The sequence below is a fragment of the Rattus norvegicus genome, chromosome 5 (genome assembly GCF_021556685.1).
Source record: "Rattus norvegicus strain SHRSP/BbbUtx chromosome 5, alternate assembly SHRSP_T2T, whole genome shotgun sequence".
NCBI lineage: Eukaryota > Metazoa > Chordata > Mammalia > Rodentia > Muridae > Rattus > Rattus norvegicus.
The window spans coordinates 48,931,523-48,956,450 of record NC_141538.1 but is presented as its reverse complement, the minus strand read 5'-3'; the positions used below and the strand labels follow the sequence as shown (position 1 = coordinate 48,956,450).

The following is a 24,928-nucleotide window of genomic DNA, read 5'->3' as shown; positions in this document are numbered from 1 at the left end:
ACCCTGAGATCTGACAGTGACCAAGGTAGTCTTTCTTATATGGATTCACTGTCTATGCTGATGCATTCCTCTATACTAAGAGAAAAACTGAACCAGGATGCCTGAGAAAACAAAGATAATCTCTGAAGTCATCGCATTGGCACACTAATTCTGCAATGCCATGAATACTCATACTCACAAATTGCTAATATTGAGAGTTGCATATTTGGCAGTAAAGTAATTCTTTCAATCATGTCTACCATGAACCATTTTAAAATTAAATAGCTAATTTTCCACACAGAAATATACCTCTCTTTGCGAACAGTACAGATCTATAAAATCATATTATACTACTTCTAGATGTGCAAAGTTGTCATTTCTCTGCTAGTACAAACTCTCATTGTGGGTAAACTCAATACTACCACTGTTCTGACCCATTTGTTAAAAATCTCTGCTCTTGACAACCATGATACACAATCTATAAGCCATATCTTCAATAGTCTGAAGTACTTCTTGTGTTCAAGAAAATGAGGAGTTGGTTTCACTCCTCACACAGGATACAATAAGCTGTGGCCATGAAAAATGAGGATGTAGCCCACAATCATTTTTTCAAATCAATTCTGCTTTCAAGGCATGATAACATCTGAACATTGGAGTTAAGAATGTTACTTAATCTTATTGTCTCCTTCAAATGGTAATAAGATTTATTGTTAGACAAAATTGTTAGTTTCTCCAAATTTTCTACCAACGTTTCTCCATTTGCTGTATAAATATTTCTCCAAGTGTTGCTATAGGGTTTGTGCAAAGTATTGTAGTGCTTTTCTTGAGGATCATGATGACATCATTTTTTCAGTAAGCAAGTAAAATTTTCCAAATTCTTTGAGATGGTAGGCAAAAGTAGAAAAATTGGGAAATAAAATAAGTTTATAGAAACATTGGATTTCAGAATAGCAAGGTATGTTGAATATCACACATAGTGACTGCTCTCACCATTCAAATATTTCTAAGATGGACAAAAACCAATGTTTCTAAAAGCTTTTTCTAAGTTAATTGTTCTTAACATGAGAAATCTCTTCTTTGTAGGAACAGTAATTTTTTAATTTTTTTAATTAATTTAATACGTAATAATAATTCTTTGGTTTCCCGGTAAACATCCCCCTCCCCCCTCCCCTTCCTTATGGGTGTTCCCCTCCCAACCATCCCCCCATTGCCGCCCTCCCCCCAACAGTCTACTTCACTGGGGGTTCAGTCTTAGCAGGACCAAGGGCTTCCCCTTCCACTGGTGCTCTTACTAGGATATTCCTTGCTACCTATGAGGTCAGAGTCCAGGATCAGTCCATGCATAGTCTTTAGGTAGTGGCTTAGTCCCTGGAAGCTCTGGTTGCTTGGCATTGTTGTACATATGGGGTCTCGAGCCCCTTCAAGCTCTTCCAGTTCTTTCTCTGATTCCTTCAACGGGGGTCCTATTCTCAGTTTAGTGGTTTGCTGCTGGCATTCGCCTCTGTATTTGCTGTATTCTGGCTGTGTCTCTCAGGAGAGATCTACATCCGGCTCCTGTCGGTCTGCACTTCTTTGCTTCATCCATCTTGTCTAATTGGGTGGCTGTATATGTATGGGCCACATGTGGGGCAGGCTCTGAATGGGAGTTCCTTCAGTCTCTGTTTTAATCTTTGCCTCTCTCTTCCCTGCCAAGGGTATTCTTGTTCCCCTTTTAGAGAAGGAGTGAAGCATTCACATTTTGATCATCCGTCTCGAGTTTCATTTGTTCTAGGCATCTAGGGTAATTCAAGCATTTGGGCTAATAGCCACTTATCAGTGAGTGCATACCATGTATGTCTTTCTGTGTTTGGGTTAGCTCACTCAGCATGATATTTTCCAGTTCCAACCATTTGCCTACGAATTTCATAAAGCCGTTGTTTTTGATAGCTGAGTAATATTCCATTGTGTAGATGTACCATATTTTCTGTATCCATTCCTCTGTTGAAGGGCATCTGGGTTCTTTCCAGCTTCTGGCTATTATAAATAAGGCTGCGATGAACATAGTGGAGCACGTGCCTTTTGTATATGTTGGGGCATCTTTTGGGTATATGCCCAAGAGAGGTATAGCTGGATCCTCAGGCAGTTCAATGTCCAATTTTCTGAGGAACCTCCAGACTGATTTCCAGAATGGTTGTACCAGTCTGCAATCCCACCAACAATGGAGGAGTGTTCCTCTTTCTCCACATCCTCGCCAGCATCTGCTGTCACCTGAGTTTTTGATCTTAGCCATTCTCACTGGTGTGAGGTGAAATCTCAGGGTTGTTTTGATTTGCATTTCCCTTATGACTAAAGATGTTGAACATTTCTTTAGGTGTTTCTCAGCCATTCGGCATTCCTCAGCTGTGAATTCTTTGTTTAGCTCTGAACCCCATTTTTTACTAGGGTTATTTGTCTCCCTGCGGTCTAACTTCTTGAGTTCTTTGTATATTTTGGATATAAGGCCTCTATCTGTTGTAGGATTGGTAAAGATCTTTTCCCAATCTGTTGGTTGCCGATTTGTCCTAACCACAGTGTCCTTTGCCTTACAGAAGCTTTGCAGTTTTATGAGATCCCATTTGTTGATTCTTGATCTTAGAGCATAAGCCATTGGTGTTTTGTTCAGGAAATTTTTTCCAGTGCCCATGTGTTCCAGATGCTTCCCTAGTTTTTCTTCTATAAGTTTGAGTGTATCAGGTTTGATGTGGAGGTCCTTGATCCACTTGGACTTAAGCTTTGTACAGGGTGATAAGCATGGATCGATCTGCATTCTTCTACATGTTGCCCTCCAGTTGAACCAGCACCATTTGCTGAAAATGCTATCTTTTTTCCATTGGATGGTTTTGGCTCCTTTGTCAAAAATCAAGTGACCATAGGTGTGTGGGTTCATTTCTGGGTCTTCAATTCTATTCCATTGGTCTATCTGTCTGTCTCTGTACCAATACCATGCAGTTTTTATCACTATTGCTCTGTAATACTGCTTGAGTTCAGGGATAGTGATTCCCCCTGAAGTCCTTTTATTGTTGAGGATAATTTTAGCTATCCTGGGTTTTTTGTTATTCCAGATGAATTTGCAAATTGTTCTGTCTAACTCTTTGAAGAATTGGATTGGTATTTTGATGGGGATTGCATTGAATCTGTAGATCGCTTTTGGTAAAATGGCCATTTTTACTATATTAATCCTGCCAATCCATGAGCATGGGAGATCTTTCCATCTTCTGAGGTCTTCTTCAATTTCTTTCTTCAGTGTCTTGAAGTTCTTATTGTACAGATCTTTTACTTGCTTGGTTAAAGTCACACCGAGGTACTTTATATTATTTGGGTCTATTATGAAAGGTGTCGTTTCCCTAATTTCCTTCTCGGCTTGTTTCTCTTTTGTGTAGAGGAAGGCTACTGATTTATTTGAGTTAATTTTATACCCAGCCACTTTGCTGAAGTTGTTTATCAGCTTTAGTAGTTCTCTGGTGGAACTTTTGGGATCACTTAAATAAACTATCATATCATCTGCAAATAGTGATATTTTGACTTCTTTTCCGATCTGTATCCCCTTGACCTCCTTTTGTTGTCTGATTGCTCTGGCTAGAACTTCAAGAACTATATTGAATAGGTAGGGAGCGAGTGGGCAGCCTTGTCTAGTCCCTGATTTTAGTGGGATTGCTTCAAGTTTCTCTCCATTTAGTTTAATGTTAGCAACTGGTTTGCTGTATATGGCTTTTACTATGTTTAGGTATGGGCCTTGAATTCCTATTCTTTCCAGGACTTTTATCATGAAGGGGACAACAGTAATTTTGATCAAAGTTTTTGGGTTGTCTCTTTGATAGCTACATACAATTCTGAGGTCCATCTTTAGGTTATTCATAAATGGTTAAAAAAAATCAAGGTCTATTTTGTGTTCTAGGTTAGAAAAGCACATCCCAAACTCTATCACGCCTTAGCATATATTCATTTCATTACCCTGAAAATGCCAGTTAAACAGAAACCAGCATCTATCAATATCTTTTTTTAGTCGTATTTGTGGACAGACTGGGTTCTAGAAGTGGTCCAGGTAGATGCTCACACCTTGTATTTCCACTGCTGTAAACAAGTGACCACTACAGTAGAGACAAGGTGCGTTCTCCACGAATAATGCTAAGTTTTTACTTTTTATACATATCAATATAAGTGCTACTATTAATTCCTCTGTATCTTCAAATGATACTAGGAAATTTTATCGTTTTTACTGTAAATCTTGTTTTTTTAATATAAAAACCCAAAACTTTATAAGTGGCTTTGTTCACTATCTCCCTATTAAATAAATATTCTCCAGGATGGCTAAGTGTTCTCAGGACACTGACTCTCCATCATAAACCTTTCAATTACCTTTCTCTTGCCATGTTAACTGCTCAGTGATTAGATATGAAAGCCTCAGTATGGTAAAGAATGCTGGCAAGAGAGTACGCCCATATATGAAGAAACACTACTTCCACATAGGCTTCCCACTCTTCCTTCTTTTTTGTGGATATTTTATGCATTTACATTTATCCCCTTTCCAGGTTCCCCCCTCTCCCATCCTCCTCCCCAGACTTCTTGAGGATGTTCTCCCTGCCACCAACCAATTCCCACTTCACTGCCCTGGCATTCCCAGTCTTCCTTGAAGCACTAGATCCTAGAATAGTTTTAAACAGTGTAATATTTTAATGTAGGGTCCCTGTCACTTTTCACATACAACTCAGTGCAAACTGAGTGAGGAATGTAAACCACTTAAGTGTTCCTCTTGCACAATCAATGCTGGACTATTAAACTGTAGTAGTATTATTGCATTTCAAGCAAAAGTAAAAAGTAAAATAAACCCTGTGGTTTTAAGTCCACTTAAGCATTACAATCATAGAGATAACGACAACTTTGAAATCAAAGAACTATTTTGCCCAAAAGAGATGTAAGAAATTGTTGTGAATGATTCTGATTTTATAAAAAGGGAAACTATGGCCGCAGGGTTCTGGAAATTCTGTTAATAACACGCAACTAAACATAAACAGGACAGATAGATTTCTAATTTGGTGATCTTTTTCACGTGTTCTAGTGTTTGTCTGATACTGCTTCACCTCAAATTCATGTTCATTAGACATGAGAAGACACTACAGCCTACACTTGAAAGCCAGTTGTACTTCATGAGGCCTTAGAAATTGAGTGCTGGAGTAGATCATTCCATGTATTTTCAAATGTTAAAATAAATACCACAAAAATCTGTGACTATTAAACTAATACTGTGCTATTCCTACATAGTTTAGAAAATGTTTCTGATGAAATAAAGGCCTAGAGAGGAAAGACTTGCTGTAAGTTTGTAAGGAAATTTGCAAGTCTCTGGGGATCTTGCAAGATTTTTACCTGCCATGGAGCTATGCCATGAGCAGAATATTTTTTAATGATCTGAACTACAGAATCACTTACTGACTTTCATATAATGCCATTCATTTACATACTCATGCATATATTTGCATGCTTCTTAATGTGATTAAGGAGACAAAAAGACATTTAAGGCATTGTTCACTTAATAATTTTGGTGATGTGCCTTCGTGCCAATACTAGATTTCTTAAGAGTGCCTGTTTGAATATATAACCATCAGCTGTTAAAATTAAAAAGACATTTTTCTCTGTAAGTATAGTACCTTCAATGTTGAACAATACTTAATGACAAAATTAACATTTCTTTTTTTTCCTCTAATGACTTTCTTTTGTTTAAAGTGTTGGACTCTACTATATGAAGCACATCAAGACAAAAGAATTCGGATGGAGTTCATCTTCAGTACATGTTAAATGCTCTTGAAACTGCAAGAAAGTTATGGGCACAAATCTGAAAAGTCTTGCTATTGCTAGGAAGGCTGATATTTGCTATTTTAAGAGTTGGAAAGTTTAATTTTACCATGCTTTAAAGATTAAAGCAAACGTTTTCTAAAAATGTAGAAAGCAGAATAGATGCAAGCAATCTCCTTAACCTGGGAATCACCTTAATTTGCCTCCTGCCCACTACAGTGTAATTACTCAGGTCCTAATCTATTTAGAAACCATCTGATGCTGCAAGTGATAATATTAAAAGGTTGCATATGCACATTTCTGCAGCCTTAACTGGTTACCAAAGTGGGTTTTATAGTTAGAAATTGTTATTTGGCTTTTCCCTCTGACCTGAGAAATTTCCTCCTAATGACTGAAAAAACAAAAGAAACTTATAAGGCTCAGGAAGTTCATAAGTTTGCAAGACTCTTGTAGGTCCTCACTAAAGAAGTAAAAGGAATATAAAACTCCCAGAAGCTGGAAACTTTAGTGAAAATGGTTAGAAGCCCTGGGCAGAACTGCAGGGATGCAGAATTCAGGCTTTTTTAGTTATAGGATGGGCATTTTGTTGAGGTAGCTACCATCGAGTCACCTGCTGTAAATAATACCTTACTTGTTCTGTAAGTAATGTCAGTAAACTCACTGCCTCGCCAAGGGAGACCTCACTGCATTCATTTCTTGTCTCTGATTTTACTGATGTGTGCATTGAAAAGTTACTCAATGTGCATGCAATATGCAGTCCTATCAACGCTTAATTCACATATCCCTAGTAATATTAATTCAGTTTTTCTAAAATGGTTATCATTCAATGTTATCTTCTACAATCAAATATATTTCAACATAGATATCTGTATTCCTGGTTAAATATCTTGCATAAGAAGTTTAATGAACTGGGCAGAGTACTAAGTCATTGCCTGATGTAAATAAGAAAAAGGAAGAGAAAGAAAGACAGAGAGAGAGAGAGAATAAACAAATGTGATGAACTATTTAGAGTGATTATTAAAATGTCATAGCTCTCCAGGAAACATAGGGGACTAGGTCAAGTCATCTTTCCACATCCTCATAACCTAAGTGGTAATAACTTCCAAATGGAATTCTTTAAATGACTATGGATCCAATTTTAAAAAAATCAAGATGATAAAATGTTATGTTAAAATAACATGACATGATATTGTTGGGTACTTTATCATATCCAAAAACTATTTTAACACTTTCCTGATTCACTACAACTTTTATAATATTTTTTCATAATGTTTCAGTCAAAACCTCAATCAAATTACAATAGTTCATCTGTCTGGACTAGAGCAAGGAAAGAGTCACTCATTTAATACGACTCTTTTCAATGGTAAACACATGCATGCATGCCTGGTGCATATTTCAATTAGCAACAATGAGCATATTTAACAAATACATAAAATAAAATGTAACACTGAAATTGGATAACATTCATTACACTTTGAAAACTTAGATTGGCTCTTGAAGCAATGTGACATTTCATGAATGGGACTATCTATTTTTCAAATTAATGTAAATTTGAATTCTATCTAATACACTTAAAATGAATTTGAATGTAATGCTACCATAGTTTTATTATTGCTTTGTTTATGATCACACTTCTTTTAATTCCTATTTTTAACATATTTTAGAAAAAGCGAAACTTTTAGCAATCTAAAACATCAATTTGGCACTTTAACACATTAGGGACAAACTTAAAATCCTACTAATATGAATCAAAAAATCTGAAATATTTTCCAAACCAAATAATTGATATTGTAGCGACTGGGTAACTTTTAAACACTATCATAATTATTTGCATTTTTTCAGCTTGGTAAAATATAAAATTCTTTCTAACTTCAAGAGTTCCTTATCTTTTTACATGTTACTGGTAGGTGGTAACAATCCATGCTTCAGAATGATACTTAAGACTTAATACTTGAGAATGGCTATTCCCTCTAATTCAAGTTCACACCCTTTATGATTTCTGCCTGTAAATGAAGCTACGTCTCCTAAAAGACCTGCTCCCTAGTCTTCCTTATAACTGTCTTTTCCCAAGAAGATGTGACAATAGTAAACAAAGTTGCATCTTCTGGAGCTCATTATAAATTCAAATCATTAAACATAGCATTTAATCATTTGTCTGTAAATGTCAAACAAAGGTGAAAAAATAAGTTGAGTATTCAAATTTCCAAATACTAAGCCTGTCAACTGTGTTTTCAGTGAAGGCTCTTGTTGATTGGATAACTGTGAACACAAAAAGCAAAGGCAGCTTCACGTTAAATATCACACTGAATGCATAATTCGATCTTGTAAATGTGGAAAGAAAAATTAAAGTGAAGGCAGCGAGTACAGTACAGATACGCTTCCATTTCCTTCAGCCCTCAATGAAAGACTTTCCCACTTAATCTACAATGTGTCAATTCCTCTCCTCAAGCCAGGAATCGATTTACTCGCTTATTTTAGCTGTTGTTGCTGTTGTCTCATTTTCTTTCTGTTTTCAGTTGTTTTGTGTATCTTAAAAGTCAAATTTGCTATTCGATTCTGTATAGTATACGTACTAAGAACCAGAACAAATTTTGAGTATGTAAAGATGTTTGCCCTGAAATCTTGTCAGCCCAATTTTGGTTTTTAGATTCCTTGGTAGAAGGAGAAAACTGACTCCCTGGAGTGGTCCTCTGAACTCCACAAAGGTATATGATGCACTTGTACCCTGTACACATGCGTCCTGATGCACATGTGCCCTTACTGTGACTCAGATATTATACCCCCACGTACAATGAATAAATAAAATTATATTTACTCGGTCTAAGAAAAACAACCCAAATTGACTTTCCTATGAACTTGAGAATAGATAAACTTTCCACATTATAAGGATCCATAAGGAAATTAAGCCACAAAACTTTCAGCCTAAAATTTGTCCTGAATACAAGATGAGTCAGGGTAATGGTGGTGCAGAAATAGTAGTAGGAGTGGCCAGCCAATGACTAGTCCAATTTGAGTTCCATACCAGGAAAGGGGAGCCCACACCTGACATTGCCTGGATAGCCAGGATCAAGAAACTGAATAGCCCAAAGACCTAGGATAGAACCTAATATGACTGGAATAAAAAGCCAATGAATTGATTCCTAATGATATTCTGTTATAGTCATAGGTTAGTGCCTAGCCCACTCATCATCATCTAGCATCTGACTGAAGCAGATGCAGAGACACAGAAAATTGATAACCAGATTTTTATTTTATTGGAGATATGTAGTTTTTATTTTATTTGTACTTTTGAAGCTTTATGCAATTGTATCCCTAGTTGAGTTTATGTGTTCCAAGTTTATGAGGATGCCCACTGGTGGCAAAATAGGGCATAATAGCCCCTCAAACTGCAGGTACTTGAGGTTGTGAGTTGACAAGTGGGTGCTTAGAATTGAACCCTGATCTTCCACAACAGAAGTGAGCGGACTCATCCACGGAGCCATATCTCTTGCAACTAAAGTATATAGTCTGACCTGCCACAGAATCTATCACTACAACTATAAATAGATCACTGATTATCGTTAATGAAATATCCACAATCTTGCTCCAGACGCCTTAGCACATTAAGTCAACAGTACCTGTGGCAATGCTGGTCTCTGTATCACAGTGAAAAGTATTTATACAATAATTTTATTGATTCTTTAGGACAATGAAGTTCTTGAAAATGTTTCTTCTTGTGATCTACCTAGCATCTTTCCTCAAAAATATTATGTTTTATCTGAACACTGTAAATAGTCAATTAGCAGAAAGCTTTTGCCCACAGGGAACACATTGAAATATGGCAAATGACGTTCTTCCATGGTGTTCTAGAACTCCATTTTAAAAAAGAACAGGGTGTAGCTAGTCTTTTACAATTATATTCAAAAGGTACAAAACATTCTTAATCTTTCTATTGCTGTTTCCTGTCATGTTCAGGAAATCAAATGTTTAGTAAAAATAACAGTTTTACAGATTAGAGTGATACATGAAAAAGCCACGGTTTCTTCTCTCAAATTTACTGTGTTGATGCAAAGTTTTGTAAAATGCTTCTGTGCCATTTTCTTTAAAGTTTAGTCTGTAAAGAAAGAATGACTTTTTAAACAAAAGTTGTACTATCTCTTGATGATAACTGGATGCAGTGCTGGCAAGGAACAAGCAGCAGTGAAATCAGCATCAGGAGATTTCCTGGGAAACCTGCCTTTCTTCTTCAGATCTAACTGAAAGAACACACTGCATTTAGAAAACCTAATAACTAAAGGAAAGAAGAAATAGGAAGTCTCTGGTTTGATTCATGCTGTTTGTTTGCTTGCTTTTGGTAATTTGATACAAGATAGTATCATTGAGAAGAGAAAATTTCAACTGAGAAAATATTCCCATCGGATGGTTTATAGGCAAGCCTGAAACATTTCTTGATTGGTGATTGCTATGTAAGTGCCAAGCTTGCTGGGTAGTTGCTACCCTGGTAAGGTGGCCCTGGCATGTATAAGAAAGCAGATTGAAGAAGCTGTGAAGCAACACAGTATCATTTATCCATGGTCTCAGCTTCAATTCCTGCCTCCAGCTCCCAGTCTTGGTTGTCCTGGTGATAGACTATAACCCATAAGCTAAGCGAACCCTTCTCACATGTTTGTTTTGTTCGTGTTGTAGATCACAGCAATAGAAACCTATCATAGACTTGGACAAAGAGGATATGCCAAGAGATGATACATTTAAAATATTTACAAAAGTAGCTAATGCTAAGTAAAGGAATTAATAACCAAAAACCCTTTGCTAAAAATCAAAGGCATCCAATTTTCCAGATAGTAGTACTCATCATGTGATGAGGACAATGTGTGAATATACATGATCTGTATGCGAGCATATTCCCTTTCCTCTCTCTCCCTCTTCTATCCCCGTCTCTCTCTGGAACAAACTGGCTAAAGCTCATAGTTATAACATTTTAACCATTAATATCTAAAACTAAAGAATTAATATAGCACTCTCTAAATGGTAGGTTTGAATACCAGAAAGCCATATTATTGGGATAACTTTAAACTCCAAAGTAGTTATTTATTTTTCAACATGAAATTTTTCAGAAAGCATACAATAAAATCTGAATATACCACTGTATTTTCCTGTCTCTATCATCCTTTCTATTTAACCACTATTCTATTTGACGAACCAACCTGCATCCTTTATCAATTTTTCTGCTATTCCAGAGGAAACATAATACTCTGAACATAGTGGGAAACTCTGTGCACCGATGCCATGATCTAGAATTGTTCACAAATGCTTTCCTATATATTTCAATCTCCCTCCCTTCTCCGCCATATTTTTGGTGCATTTAGCCCATTGATGTTCGATTTCATGCAAAAATTATACAACATACATCCAGTGAAATAAAATTTAGACTCTTTTTTCTTATACTAAGTGCATTATTCTCACTCAGCTTCTCAGTTTCTGTACCATAACCACTTCCTCAAGAAAATGATTATTCCAGGAGACCCACTAATAGCAAACTGTCTAATTTAAGATATACCGCAGATGCAGGAATCCTATTTCAATATTCCATTTTGTATAACTAATCAGCTAAAAGTTCTTGTGTGTATACTATAGTTCCATGAATGGAGGCCTCTTTAGTACATAACAATGCCTACATTTTATAAAGCCTTCATTTCTTATTTCAAACAAAATGATATTGATAGCAGTTGAGGAACAGAGGGATGGATGAATGTTACCTTCTCAAAGAGCAACGTTGTGTATTCGAGTGTACACTTAATTCCTTTCAGTTTCTTAGCTGAAATTTCTAAATTCCCTAAAATATACATGAAATATTTCATGATTGGTTCAAGATGTCATATTTTTGACATTTTGTTGCTATAGTGAATAAGAATATCCCACCATAACTTCTTAGTAATTATCTTGGTATAGAATCAAATCAGCAACAAGGAAAAATTGAACTTCTTACTCACCTTGGTAAAGTTTTACCAGAATACTGCCATATTTGTTAATTTATTAACCATGCTGTAATGAATTATTGCTGAAGAGACCAAAATTGTCACATCTAAGTTCAAAGTATTCACTAGATACCTTTAAGAACATCTGCGTACAATGCCCTGGGCCAGAAGATAAAGATGATTGTATTTGTAATAGAGGTAGTCACTATTTCACTATTGGGTTTCATCATGGAATTCTAGAATCTCTTGACTGAGTCAAATCCCTTTATAATAAATTCACTATAGTTAGGTACATCAATTGTATTCCATAATATCTACCAATACCCACACTATGAACTCACTGGTCATGTCCAGCAGTCTATCCTTAATCCTGGCTTCCTTATCCTAAACTCTTTTTCAGGTCACACAAAATCACTGTCAATTTGCATATCATATTTTACCTTAAGTTTTCATACATAACAGGGAATGTAGGGTAGCTACATTTCTGTATCTGGTTTAATTATGTTAATTATATTACATTTTCATATATGTGGTTGTAAATTTTGGGATTTTATGTTGGAAAACAGTCATGTGGGGAATGCCTCTGAGTAAGTCCACTCTTGCTTGTAGGAGTAGTACATCCCATACTTTTAGTGCAGGTGATCCTTTGTTCCATGGCTCATTGCTTCTCCTGGGTTATCATCACTGTGAAGGATCCCTTTGGTGAGGATTCCCAGCTCTGTTACTCATCATCATTATGACTGGTAACCACAGTAACTTTCTCAACAACCAAATATGCAAAGTGGAAAAAAAATAATGGCTCATCAAAGAGGTTTCATCACTAGCCTGCAGAGTACCTTTGGTCCCAAACTTGTCAGCAGTACCAAGGTTATCAGCCAAGTCAGCCTTGATCATTCTAACTCTAGTATTCACAATTTTGATGGCTGAAACTTGTTTGCTGGAAGTAGGATTCTAGTTCCTTCCTAGAGTATAGACTAATGGAGTATACAAAGCTCTCATCTCTGACTTAATCCAGAGCATCTGATGATTTTGAAATGAGCTCCCTCAGGTAGATATCTTCATTCAAAGGATACTGATAATCAGTGGCATTAACTGGGTAATGCCTTTCTGAAGGGCAACAGTCTCAACCTCTTTTTTCTTTCTTCATTGGCAAGTATGTGACACGGATGCCTGACAAGGATGCTGACAGAACTTAATATCTTTACTATTTATTTATTTTATTTTTGAGTGCTTTCCTATACATGTATGTATACCACCCGCATGTCTAATACCCGAAGAGTTCAAAGGAGGGCAAAGATCCCCCAGTCCTGGAATTATGGATAATTGGAAACTATCAAGGGGGAGATGGAAATTAAACGTGGTTTGTCATCAAAAACAGAAAGTACTCTGAACCATTGAATCAGCCCTCCAGCCCTTCTTTATATCTTGAAACATTTAGTCCAAGTTTGTTCTGGTCCTCATGATATAGCCAAGGCTGCCAATGTGCTTCTGGTAATCCACATGGTTCAGCATCCTGACTGCTGCAATTATATGGATGAGGCATTGACCCACCTTGTTTTGTAAACAGATGAAAAGGTTCTGTGTGCACTTTTGTACAGAGTAAATTGAATCAAGCAACCATTATAAATGGTAATAATATAATAATTTTATAATTACATAAAATCATTTTTAGAGGTTTTGTGGTACGATTTTGGCTATAATTAATGTTTAAATACATTATACCATGTATGGAAAACAAAGTGAAGAGTCAATCATTTATATGGAAATATTTAGTTGTAGTTTTGATGCACAGTCTAATGGCATTATTAAAATAATATTGTTTGTGTGAGTGGCATGGGTTTCTAAAATGCGTTAAATATTCTGGTCTCAGTGTTCCCCTTTCTTTGTGTAACTACAGACTCACTAGAGTGTCTAACTCTGAAGAATTACTTCAACTATAGCTATGGAATAATTTATGAAGTTACCAGTCCTTCTGGGCCTGGTGTATAAGCAGGAAAATGATCTTCCCAGTCTTCCTTTCCTTGGGGCTGCATCCTAAGGTGGCAGAATGGCTCTATTATTGTTTTATTGTAGCTATTTAAAAAAATTTAGGCCCTCAGGATCTCATTGAAACTTTTGTTCCTAAGTACTACAGATGGAATCAAATATCATGAAATATTTACAAATCATACTCAAGCTATGAAAGAACACTTTGGGAGGGGAATAGGGACATAAAGACTTAAAAGTAAGGGAGCACAGAACTGTAGACAATGCTATGAAAAGTTTAGGCTGCTTGGAAAATGTCTTTTGCATACCTTAGAAACATGTATTTGGCGATTCTGTTTAATGTCTTCTTGTTCAGGACCTGATTGCTGGAGGCTGCCAGGAAAGATGGTGACCACTTAGATTTTTTCAGGTAGATGAAAATGTTGGAAGGAACATAATAATGAGTCTATTTCATAAAAGTCCAGTTTGAGAGAGAGTTATGGAAGTAAAGCATGAGGGAGGCCAATTGGTGAGGGATAGAGATAATAATAAAATAAATTGACATATGTATGACTGAGCCATGTTGAAACCCATTACATTGTGTAAAAACTTTCAAATATAAAAGTGTAAGCACATACTTAGACATAATTTTACCTATTAATATTATAAAGTGTCAGAGGCCATGACTTCACCATCCAATTATTGCAACCATATAATTAATATATGCCTAAAGAAAACTTAAGCTACAATTTTTTGATGATATCTCTTAATAATCATTATTTGTATTAATAATCAACCTACATTTCTATACAATTTTCAAACAAAGTTTCTGTGAAATGCTTACTTTGGCTCATAAAAAACATTACATAATAGAAATACAAGGACATGAAAATCCCTTGTAATCTTTAAGCATTTAGTAGCTATGTTAAAGAATGCTAAAAGAGGCTGAGAGATAGATGGCTCAAGAGTTAAGAGTCTGGTCTCTCAGAAGAAGATCAGAGTTAAATTCCCAGCGTCCATATCAACTGGCTCACATCTGTGTATAACTCCAGTTCCAAGGGATCTGATACATTCTGGCTTCCAAGGATACCAGCACACATGTGGTACATACAATCTCATGCACAGACACATAACAAAAATAAAAGTGTGTAAATTTTCAAAAGAAGGTTAAAGAAATTGTTGAAAAAATTAATAATGTATTTTTAATCCAACAAATCTCAAGCACTATTATATTTTTACATGTAATGAATAATGTCAGTTTTAAGGGGAAATTTTATAATTCTTTTTTAACTCCTTATTAAAAGTGTTTATTTGACATTGGCAACATACCTTTGTTCTGACTAGCTACATTTCAGATGATTGGTAAACCCCAGGAACTATTGGCTGGCATATAACATAGAAGTGTGAAGAATTTGGGGTTTAAAAGAGGATCAAAAACCTTCAGGTATTTTGAAGCCCTATTTCTCCATCAGGAGCATCATTGGGAAATAGTCTGACCATTTTCTTAATAACTTTTTAATGTATTATAAGGAAGTATATTAGATTTCATCCACTGTTTTTAAGTTTTTTCATCATAATATTTTCTGGAATGGTCAAGGATCTCACAGACCTGCATAACTATCTGAAAATGAACATATTGCTTGAGGCATAGCAGAACTTCTAAACCATAGCCTCTGATAAGCTGAACGTTTTAATTAGAAAGCTTGTCATGTAAGATATGCATGGTGACAAAAATAACATTGATCATGATCTAATGAAAGAAATATGTAAAGCTCTCTACTGAAAAGAAGACTTTAGGGATTATTTTTCATTCCATTTGCCATTGAACAAGAAGAGAAGGTGGAAGTGAAGGGTTAGAAAGTGAGAAGAAAAAAATAGAAGTGCCATTGATATCTTCAAAGCAATTTCAAGAAAGTAAAGGGAAAGCAAGAAGGATCCAGTTGTGGGGAAAAATTGGAGAGAAAAATCAGAAGAGAGATGAGGCCACTAAACCTATTGTAAGAAGGAAGACAGAGGAAGTAATTAAATCTATAAGCACCAAGTTTAAAATAGTGTCGGAAGTCACTCCCATCTTTTCCTTTTTTATTATTAAATTTTTATTAAACATTCCATTCGTTTACACCTCAAATGATATTTCCCTTCACAGTTACCCATTCGAAACAACCTCCCCACCCCATGTGCCATCTCCTCACTTCCCTTTGCTTCTATGAAGGTGCTAACCAACCCACGCACTCATTCCCACCCCACTGCTCCAGCATCCGCCTAAGCTGGAGCATCAAACCTCCACAGGACTAAAGGCCTCCCCTTCTATTGATATCAGACAAGGCCATCCTCTGTTACATATGTATCTGGAGCCATGGATTCCTCCCTGTACACTCTTTGGTTGGTGGTCTAGTCCCTGGAGCACTGGGTGGTCTGTCAGCTGACATTATTCTTCCTTTGGGATTGCAAGTCCCCCTTTGCTCCCCCAGTCCTTCTCTGAGCTCCCCCATTGGTGGCCCTGAGCTCAGTCTGAGGGTTGACTATGAGCTTCCTCATTTGTATTCATCAAGTGTTGGCAGAACCTCCCAGAGAACAGCCACACCAGGTTCCTTTAAGTAAGCATCTCTTGGCAACAGCAACATGGTGAGGCTTGGTGTCTGCAGACAGCAACTTAGCCTGAAAAAGTACTACCTTAAAGAAGATCCACCTCCTCTGAGAGCAAAGTGAGGCAAACACAACAGATAACTCAGAGCTGAAATACAGAAACAGGTAATCCCTGTGCTGTATTCTGACAGGTGTTATTGGCTTATATGGGTCTAATAAACAAGACTTGACTAACTCCAAGGCAATACATTCTCTTGGAGACCATATGTTCATGCAAAATTTCCATGTGATCCACAGCAGACCACGCATTCACTCTCTGTACATTATTCCACAGACAACCTAAGTTTATCTACTCTGTAAGAAAATCCATATAATATCTGAAAGTATCTTTCTAGTTTCTCCTTTTCATTTAGTATATTTTTACTCTCTTATCATCCCAGTTTTTATATTTGTAAGTTAAATAAGCACTTGGTGAATTCTAAACAGTTTGCTTGCAGTTAAGTGCTCTATCACTGTGGACTAAGAATGTGTTTATCACTTTACCAATCATATCATACATTTCACTCAGCTATTATGCATACTTATTGAAAAATTACCATGACCTGAAACTGTTGTGTTTACAATTACAAATATGGTATATTTCTCTAGTGTAAGAAGTAGAACATACAACAGAGCCATGTACATGTGTCTTGAAACCACAAGCAGGCCAAGCATAGCTCAGACTGGAATAAAACATACTATAAATTCATTTAAGAAAAACAAAGTATTCATTTTCTATTGTAGTAGTACTGAGCTTGATTATTTCCTAATTACTATTCATATATGTGGTTCCTGAAGCTGCCTCAAGATGTTTGCTCTTACTTGGGCTACGATTCTTCTTTTACACTTACTTTCCAACATACATTGGAAATTAACTTTGTTTGATATTTACTTTTAATTCTTTGAAATCTTCAAATGGACACCAGGACAAATCCGCAACCTACAGATTGAGAAAAATATCTTCACTACCTCCACATCTGATACAGGACTAATACCCAAAATATGAAACAAAACAAAACAAAACAAATTTATCCTCCAGAAACTAACCTCCAAAAACCAAATAACCAAATTTAAAATGGGGTACAGAGCTAAACAGAGAATTCAGAACAGAAGAATCTCGAAGTGCCCAACAGTGGGGAGGGGGACCTTTTAGAATCCACCTCCCACTAGATAGACAGGGTCTCAAATGAGGGATAGGGTTTCCAACCAACAGTCAAAATTTCTGATACAGAATTATTCCTGTCTAAAAGAACTGCAGGGACAAAATGGAGAAGAGACTGAGGGAAAGGCATTCCAGTGACTGGTCCAGCTTGGGATTCATCCTATGTGGAGGCACCAAGACTTGCCACTATTACTGATTCTAAGGTGTGTTTACAGACAGGAGTCTAGCATGGCAGTCCACTGAGAGGCTCAACCAACAGTTGACTGAGACAAAGGCAGATCCTTACGCCCAACTACTGGACGGAAGTCAGGGGCTGTTAGGCTTGAATTAGTGGAAGATTGGAAGAAGCTGAAGAGAAACGTAACCCCACAGGAAGACGAGCAGTCTGAACTAACCCAGACCTCTGGAAGGTGCCAGACACTGAGCCACCAGCCAGGCAGTATACAGGCTACAGCATACAGGGTCTGAGGCACCAGACACATATATAGCAGAAGACTGCCCTGTCTGATCTCAGTGGGAGAAAAGGCACCTAATCCTTGAGAAACTTGAGGCCCCAGGGAGTAGAGCAGCCTGGTGTGTGTGGGGAGGGGCGGGGGGGGAGTATCCTCTTGTACAAAGGGGAGGATGAATGGGATGAGGTACTGTGGGAGAGGGAACTGGGAGGGGGTAATGATTGGACTGTAAAACAATAAAATAATAGTTAAAATAAGAGGAAATAGCCTAGTATTCTTACTTAAATTTCAGGCAGAATGCAAACCACTAATTAAGTCCCATTAAACTAGGATATTCATGCTTAAGTAAATGACTATTATGGGGTTCTCATGTAAATTCATTTTTCCCATCTTATCCATAAGGATGGAATAAAGTGCCCAAGTAAAATATGTCTTAAATATTATATTGTACAAGCCATTCCTCTTATTCTCCAGGCAGACACAGGTGGGAAATTCTTGAGTTTGGCTTGATGTGAGTACTTTTAGTGAATTTATTCTGGAATCTTAGGAATGACTGGCAGATAATGTGGGATGCTGATGAAACAAAACCCATGGAGGTACTTCCTTTAGTTAGTTTTCTTCACAAATGCAAGTACAGTAACATTAGCATGTCAACATAATATAGAATTAACAATTTATATACATAGTATATAATATAAACTGAATCTACCACATATAGTTTAATGCAGTATTATATGATACAGTGGTGGTTCCCAGTCCCTCCCTAAATAATTAGGACCAGCTATCATGGTTCTAAATCAGAGAACCAAGAAGGATGAAAATGGTTAGATTGTGTGTGTGTGTGTGTGTGTGTGTGTGTGTGTGTGTGTGTGTGTGTGTGGTGTGTGTGTTTGTATGAGACAGAGACAGAGAGAGAGAGAGAGAGAGAGAGAAAGCATATGTTTGTAAATATATGATATATTCAGAATGGCTCAACTACAATTTTATACAAATATTATATGGAAAAGAGGTTTTCAAGCTGATCTGAGAGCTTCACCACAATTTATGGCCTTCTTACAAAAAAAAAATGATAGGTACTACAAACTTAATAATGGATTTTCCAAAATAACTTTATAAAGCATTTCAATTACAGATTTAAATTGTCCAAGTACAGTTTCAGTTTTTCAATATTCAAATGTAGGTGTAGGCGGATATTATGTATTCTTGTTTGCTTTATATGAACTTGTACGAATCGCAGCAATGATTGAAGCTTTCAGTGTACATTAATGCTGATAAAATAATATACTTAGAAAAGAAACGATATTTTAGCTAAAATTACAAAATTTCATTTTATTTTCAACATTGTCCAAAATGTAAACCCAATCTTGATTTAAAAAAAAGAACAATTTATCACAGGCAACAAATAAGATGTGGTTTTTCATTATATACTAGTATATAAGCATTATTTTAAACTTTTTAAATTCATAACATTGTTGCATATTCATGTCTTACAGAATAAGCATGTAGAACTGAATTCAAGCTCTAGAAACCACCCAACACACATACGCAAAACACCATAGTATGCAATCCCAGCATTGAGGAAATGGGAACGGAGCAGGTGGAATCTTAGAGAGTGGCACTGATTTCCTGATTTCCGATTGTAATGGTAGATCTTGTCTGCACAGACAAGATAAGATAAGCAAGCCATGCACGCTGGTACATTGCATGCTGGTACATGGTTTTGTTCCAACATCCTAGAGGATGGGCTGGTGGATCTCTGTGATTCACATAACAAGTTCTGAGCCGTCCAAACCAACAAAGTTAGACTTTGTCTCAAAAGCAGTGAGATTGCATCTGTTTAGTTTTTCTGCTTAAAACAATAGCCCTGCTTCTGGAAATAAAGCAATAATAACAACAAGACAATGAGAAGATGAGTAATAAGAAAAATACCAGATGTTGACCTCTGACCAACACATGCAATGTGTGTATGGACACACATGTAGATTCCTATGCAAACATGTTCACATATACAGATTTAATAGTAATTCCATACTCCAACCATTTTAAGATGCACTTAAAATGGAAATAAATAAGCACCTTCTACAGCTATCTGTAACTATACACCTCTACTAACTCCAGGCAAGTTAAGCTTGTCACTTAGTGTGTTACTCTCAACCTTTGGGGAAGTCTTCAAATGTAGCATTAAAATATGGTAATTTTCCTTTAATCATGATGCAGTATTGGGGAATTCTTATATGTCACTTGATGTGATGCTGAATATATCTTTACTGTCATGGACATAAGAAAAGAACATGTTGGTATCATCCTTACTATTTCTGCAGATGAAGTATGTCTAAAAGAAATAAACAGTATTTCCTCACCAGAAAAAAAATGAAAATTTTCATTTTTCAGCCTGTAACTATAGAATATGTTGCTTTTGAACAAGAGCAGTTAAGAGAGGATGGTGATGCTGGAAATTATTCAATCATTTTATGATATAGAGTCACAGTGTTAGAGAGAAGATGCTTGCAGCTTGTGAAGTCCTGGGTACACACAATTTGATTGTTAGGGTTAAAAGATATTTATGACATGAAGGGCTTAGTCACTAAATTATCAATTCGATCGAGGACAATTGTTTCAAACACTTTCCCTTAACCCACTGGTGATCTTCCTTTGCCCATTGATTTCTGTATTTCTGTCCGTTGTAATAGTCATTTGCCCATCACTAACTCCCACTGCAGGCATTAGCAGCTTTGCAGTTCTTCAAGACGTTTCAAGTCTCCTGGATTCTATGCATGACATATGGTTTCAGTGGGGGAACTACTGATTGCATGGTGAAGCCTGTTATTTCTTCCACTTCTCGCTGCTCTGCTCACAGCGTGCTGGCAGCTGAGCTGAGAATAGGATTTTAAGGTTCAGCATGAGATCCAGGAGCCCTGAAACAACAACAATAATAAAAGTGGGCTCTGGTTTTGTGCTGGAGGCAAGCTCTGCTTTCTGTACTCAGAACTTTTTGAAGGGGAGCACTGGAAGTCAAAAAGACAGGAAATGAAAATGCTACTCAGACCCCTGCTTTCCACAAGGAAAAACTCTTGCTTCTTTGAAATTGGATTTTTTTTAAGGTACTGATGTAAGCAAACGACAGCACAGCTCTATTTCCTTTTCTGTGATGTGAAATGCCACAATTCCAGCCAAAGTTTTAAGAAATGCCACGACACACATAAAAACAGTCAATTATGCGGCTGAAAGAGTCCAGACGCAGTTTTCTCTTTAAAAAAATACTCTGCTATGTTTTACATGAAATATTACTACAAATACACTTGTCAAAAGTCCTCCCCAGTGTGAACCTGGGGTCTTATGACATCGTTGGATTAACACTTGTAAGCTTCAGTTCTAATTGAAATAAAATCAAATGCCTCTTTTTGTGTGAAAAAAATTGAAAGGAAATCGATGTGATTTTAACAACAAAGGCAGAATTATTTATTGTTACATGAACATGAAAAGGTTTATTCAGGTCTGTGTTTATGTTGGCTACATGGAATGATCTCACCCATTTGTTTAAGATAAAACACTGACATTTAGAAGAAAGTTCAAAACATTCAAAGGCAGTAAATTCTTGACGATTGATCTTGTAGTTGGAGGAGAAGCAATTTCTAACTTCTAAATATGTGTAGTAGAACTGGGGAGGCAGTGGGGCCAAGTGACTAGTGACCTCGTTAGCTGTATGACCTAAGGATGGAAGGCCTTACATACATAGCCTAGTGAGAGATCCAAAGTCGAGGACATGGGGTCACAATATGCCTTTGAAATTTAGAAGATTTCTTTTATAGGCGGCATGGTTCTTAAATTCCCTGAAATGTGGTTTTCTCATTCATAAAGTAGAACTCCACATTATCTCATCCTGGGAGATAACTCTCCCTGGGTCTCTTCGATTTCTGATATCTCTCTTTTTTTTTTTGGAAATAATACAATTTTAATTGCACATGATTTCATGCAAATAATCATACAAACTAGAAAAAAAGCCTTCCCAAACCACTCCAAAAAAAACCAAACAAATAAAGCTGCAGGACAGAAAATTTTACACATTAATTACAATTAATGACAATAAGAATTAATTATAATTCTTAAAATAATGATTATGGCAAAATGTTGATTCTCTAAGAAGTAAAGTATAAGCTATACCAAAATGCCAGAAATAGTTCTACACATCTTTTAAGAAAGACATTGGAAGATCTCTTAGATTATTTTTTCAGAAAGATTTGGGTGGCAACTGTATTGGAAGGGGAAAGATAATACCTCTCTCTGGGACATAGGGAAGACTTGCTGTGCCACCAACAACAAAGATGATCTCTCTCTCAGGGGCAGTTTCACAAGTTGCCTAGCAACTTCCTCATAAAAGCTCATTTTTTACGAACATTCTGGTGTTTCTATTATACAATACACTGAATGTACATATGTCAACTGGTCCCCATTACATTGCTTTATGAGAAGGGTTCAAGAAAGTGCTACAAATGATGTCACCGTAGCAGTTGTAGATACTGTGACTAACAGTCTTTTATCTTGGAGTCAAGAATCACTTGTTTATGGCTAGTATCCATGACACTGTGAAAGGCTATCCTACTTCCTTTAAGTAAAGAAAAATATCAACTGGTGAGCAGTGCTTGTCTTTTTTTTTCATTAATATGCTTTATGTAAAAATTCATAACAGTACTGTCAGCAAAGATATTATGATGGGTGCTGTAAAAACAAAGTAGTTCTGCATTCATCTTGTGTGTCCAGTTATTCCATACATGCAAACACAACCGTTTGAAAAGATTTGGGGAAGTACAATCACTCCATCTCTAGCAAGACTTCCCTGGGAATCCGCAGGCCACTCAAGCTAGGAAATTATGTAGACTAACTGTAGATCATCACCTCTCCTTCTCTCCTTCTAAGCTCAATCCCCAAGTCTCATCCCTACCTCTGTAGAACACCTACAGTAGCTGAGATTTTGAGCCCCAACCTCTCTGACCTCCATCTCTGATGAATTACATAGACTTTCTACAATGTTTCTCCCCTCAATTCACCACTTTATCCCAGCTTTCAATATCAGCAGGCATTACCTGGTTCTGTGTGACAATATTTTACTATCTAGATAAAACACACAAGTCTGTCTGCTCACTCCAAATAGGGAGTCCAATGCATATAGATACACCAAAGTACAGATACCACCAAAGTCCAACGATATAAACCAAGGACTTGTATTGGATATCTACGGGAGCTAAAATGACTCAAAGAAAGCTGCATCAAGATACCCCTTGTGAGCATGGGTGACAGCTTATGAAACAGAATAGTGGAACATAATACACAGCCTACAGGCAGCCCAGCAGATAGAAGAATATCATTTCCAAGTGCCTTAGCAGGTCTGAGCCTCTTCTACGCAGGTGATCTGGTCTCAGAGTCATCTTTGCAACCTTTCTTTTCTGAGAGTCTTTGAATCTCAGCTTTCTTCTGTCTGAGTGGAGCTCTCAGCTTTTATTGCTTATTCTCCCATGGAGGGGCTTATTGTATCTTGTTTGTTTCAGGAACTTCCTGAAGCTATTATGAATGGTTTACCTTCCTGCTGCAGGATGGAATATTTTAATGCTGAACATGAAGACCTTGCAGGGTGCAGAAGCAAATTAAAATTTATTTTCCTCCAAGGGAATCTCACTAGAGAAATATGGTAGTTTAAATAAGAGTGGTCCCCACAGGATTATATTTTGAGTACCTAATCATCAGGGAGGAAGTGTGTCATTGAAAGTAGGTTTTGAGATTTCGGAAGCCCAAGCCAAGCCCAGTGGAGATCTCTTTCCCTCTCCCTCTCCTCCTCCCCCTTCTCCTCCTCTCCCCTTCCCTCACTTCTCTCTCTCTCTCTCTCTCTCTCTCTCTCTCTCTCTCTCTCCTCTACTGTTTCTTTGTCAGCTACTTCTTCAGCACCATACCTGCCTGCATGCTAAAATTCTCTCTGCCATGATGACAGTGAACTAAATCTCAGAAACTGTCAGCAAAACCAAGTTAATATTTCCCTGTGTAAGAGTTTCCATGGTCATGTCCTCTCTTCACAGCAATAGCACACTTACTAAGGAATCAAACTGCTCATAAGTACAGGTTGCATGCAAGCAGTAAATGACCAACAGAAAACAAACTTCTTTGGAGGTTCCTTGTTTCATAGTGTCCTGGCAGGTCTTCTTTTTTTAATACTATCTTAGTATTTTTTTATTTTTATTTTCTTTTATTTATACTTTTTTTCTTTTCTTATTTTATCCTGTACTTTCAAATTAGGCTTTTAGTGGGATTCCTGAATGTATGAGTGAGTGGATCTCTGTTCATTTTGCCTTCTTTTGGGCTGTTTTCCTTCTGTTGGTTTTACCCAATTTCAGTATGCAAATTTTTTTGGTTATCTCATCTTAGCTCATTTTATTAGTATCCTGCAGAAGCCTGTTTGTTTTGTAATGAGAGAACAGAAAGAGAGTAGATCAAAGTTGGAAGCTAGGTGGTAAGGAATTGGGAAAAGTAGAAGGAGAGAATTTTTAATCAGCATACATGTTATATGAGAAAATGATCTATTTTTAACAAAAAAGAAAATATTTGGGAAATGATATCTATTTTGCATATGCACAGTTTTCTTGTCAGTATTTACTTAAAACTATAGTATACAACTACTTACATTTCATTTACATTATATTGATATTCTGTGTCATTTGGAGGCCCTTTGAAACCAGAGAAGAATGTATATTAATCATATGCTAATAGTCTATAAATTTTAACAGTTATTCATTTGGTTGCTTAAGGAGAATGTTCTAGAACTGATGCCTAAAACTACTAAAGGATAATTTCAATCCATTGATCTTGTAGATTTTGTGATTATGAGTCACAATTCCTGTTTGAGGAACTGTGACAATAAACACATACCTGTGCAGATACAAGCAAGGCTAAATCCCAGAATGTCAAGGCAAGCACCATGATTTGCCTGTGTTTGTGGAGCT

At 36.7% G+C, this 24,928-nt stretch overlaps 1 long non-coding RNA gene across 1 annotated transcript in view; it reads right to left on the bottom strand.

Moving 5' to 3' along the window:
• Positions 1-12,216: 12,216 nt before the first annotated feature.
• The window catches only part of LOC148005717 (uncharacterized), a 35,478-nt gene continuing 22,766 nt past the window's right edge, over positions 12,217-24,928 (bottom strand). The window contains exons 4-5 of the long non-coding RNA XR_015621409.1: positions 14,033-14,096; positions 12,217-12,494 (exon numbers count right to left, since the gene is read on the bottom strand). This is a non-coding gene — a long non-coding RNA (uncharacterized LOC148005717). The remainder of the gene's footprint in view (positions 12,495-14,032; positions 14,097-24,928) is intronic.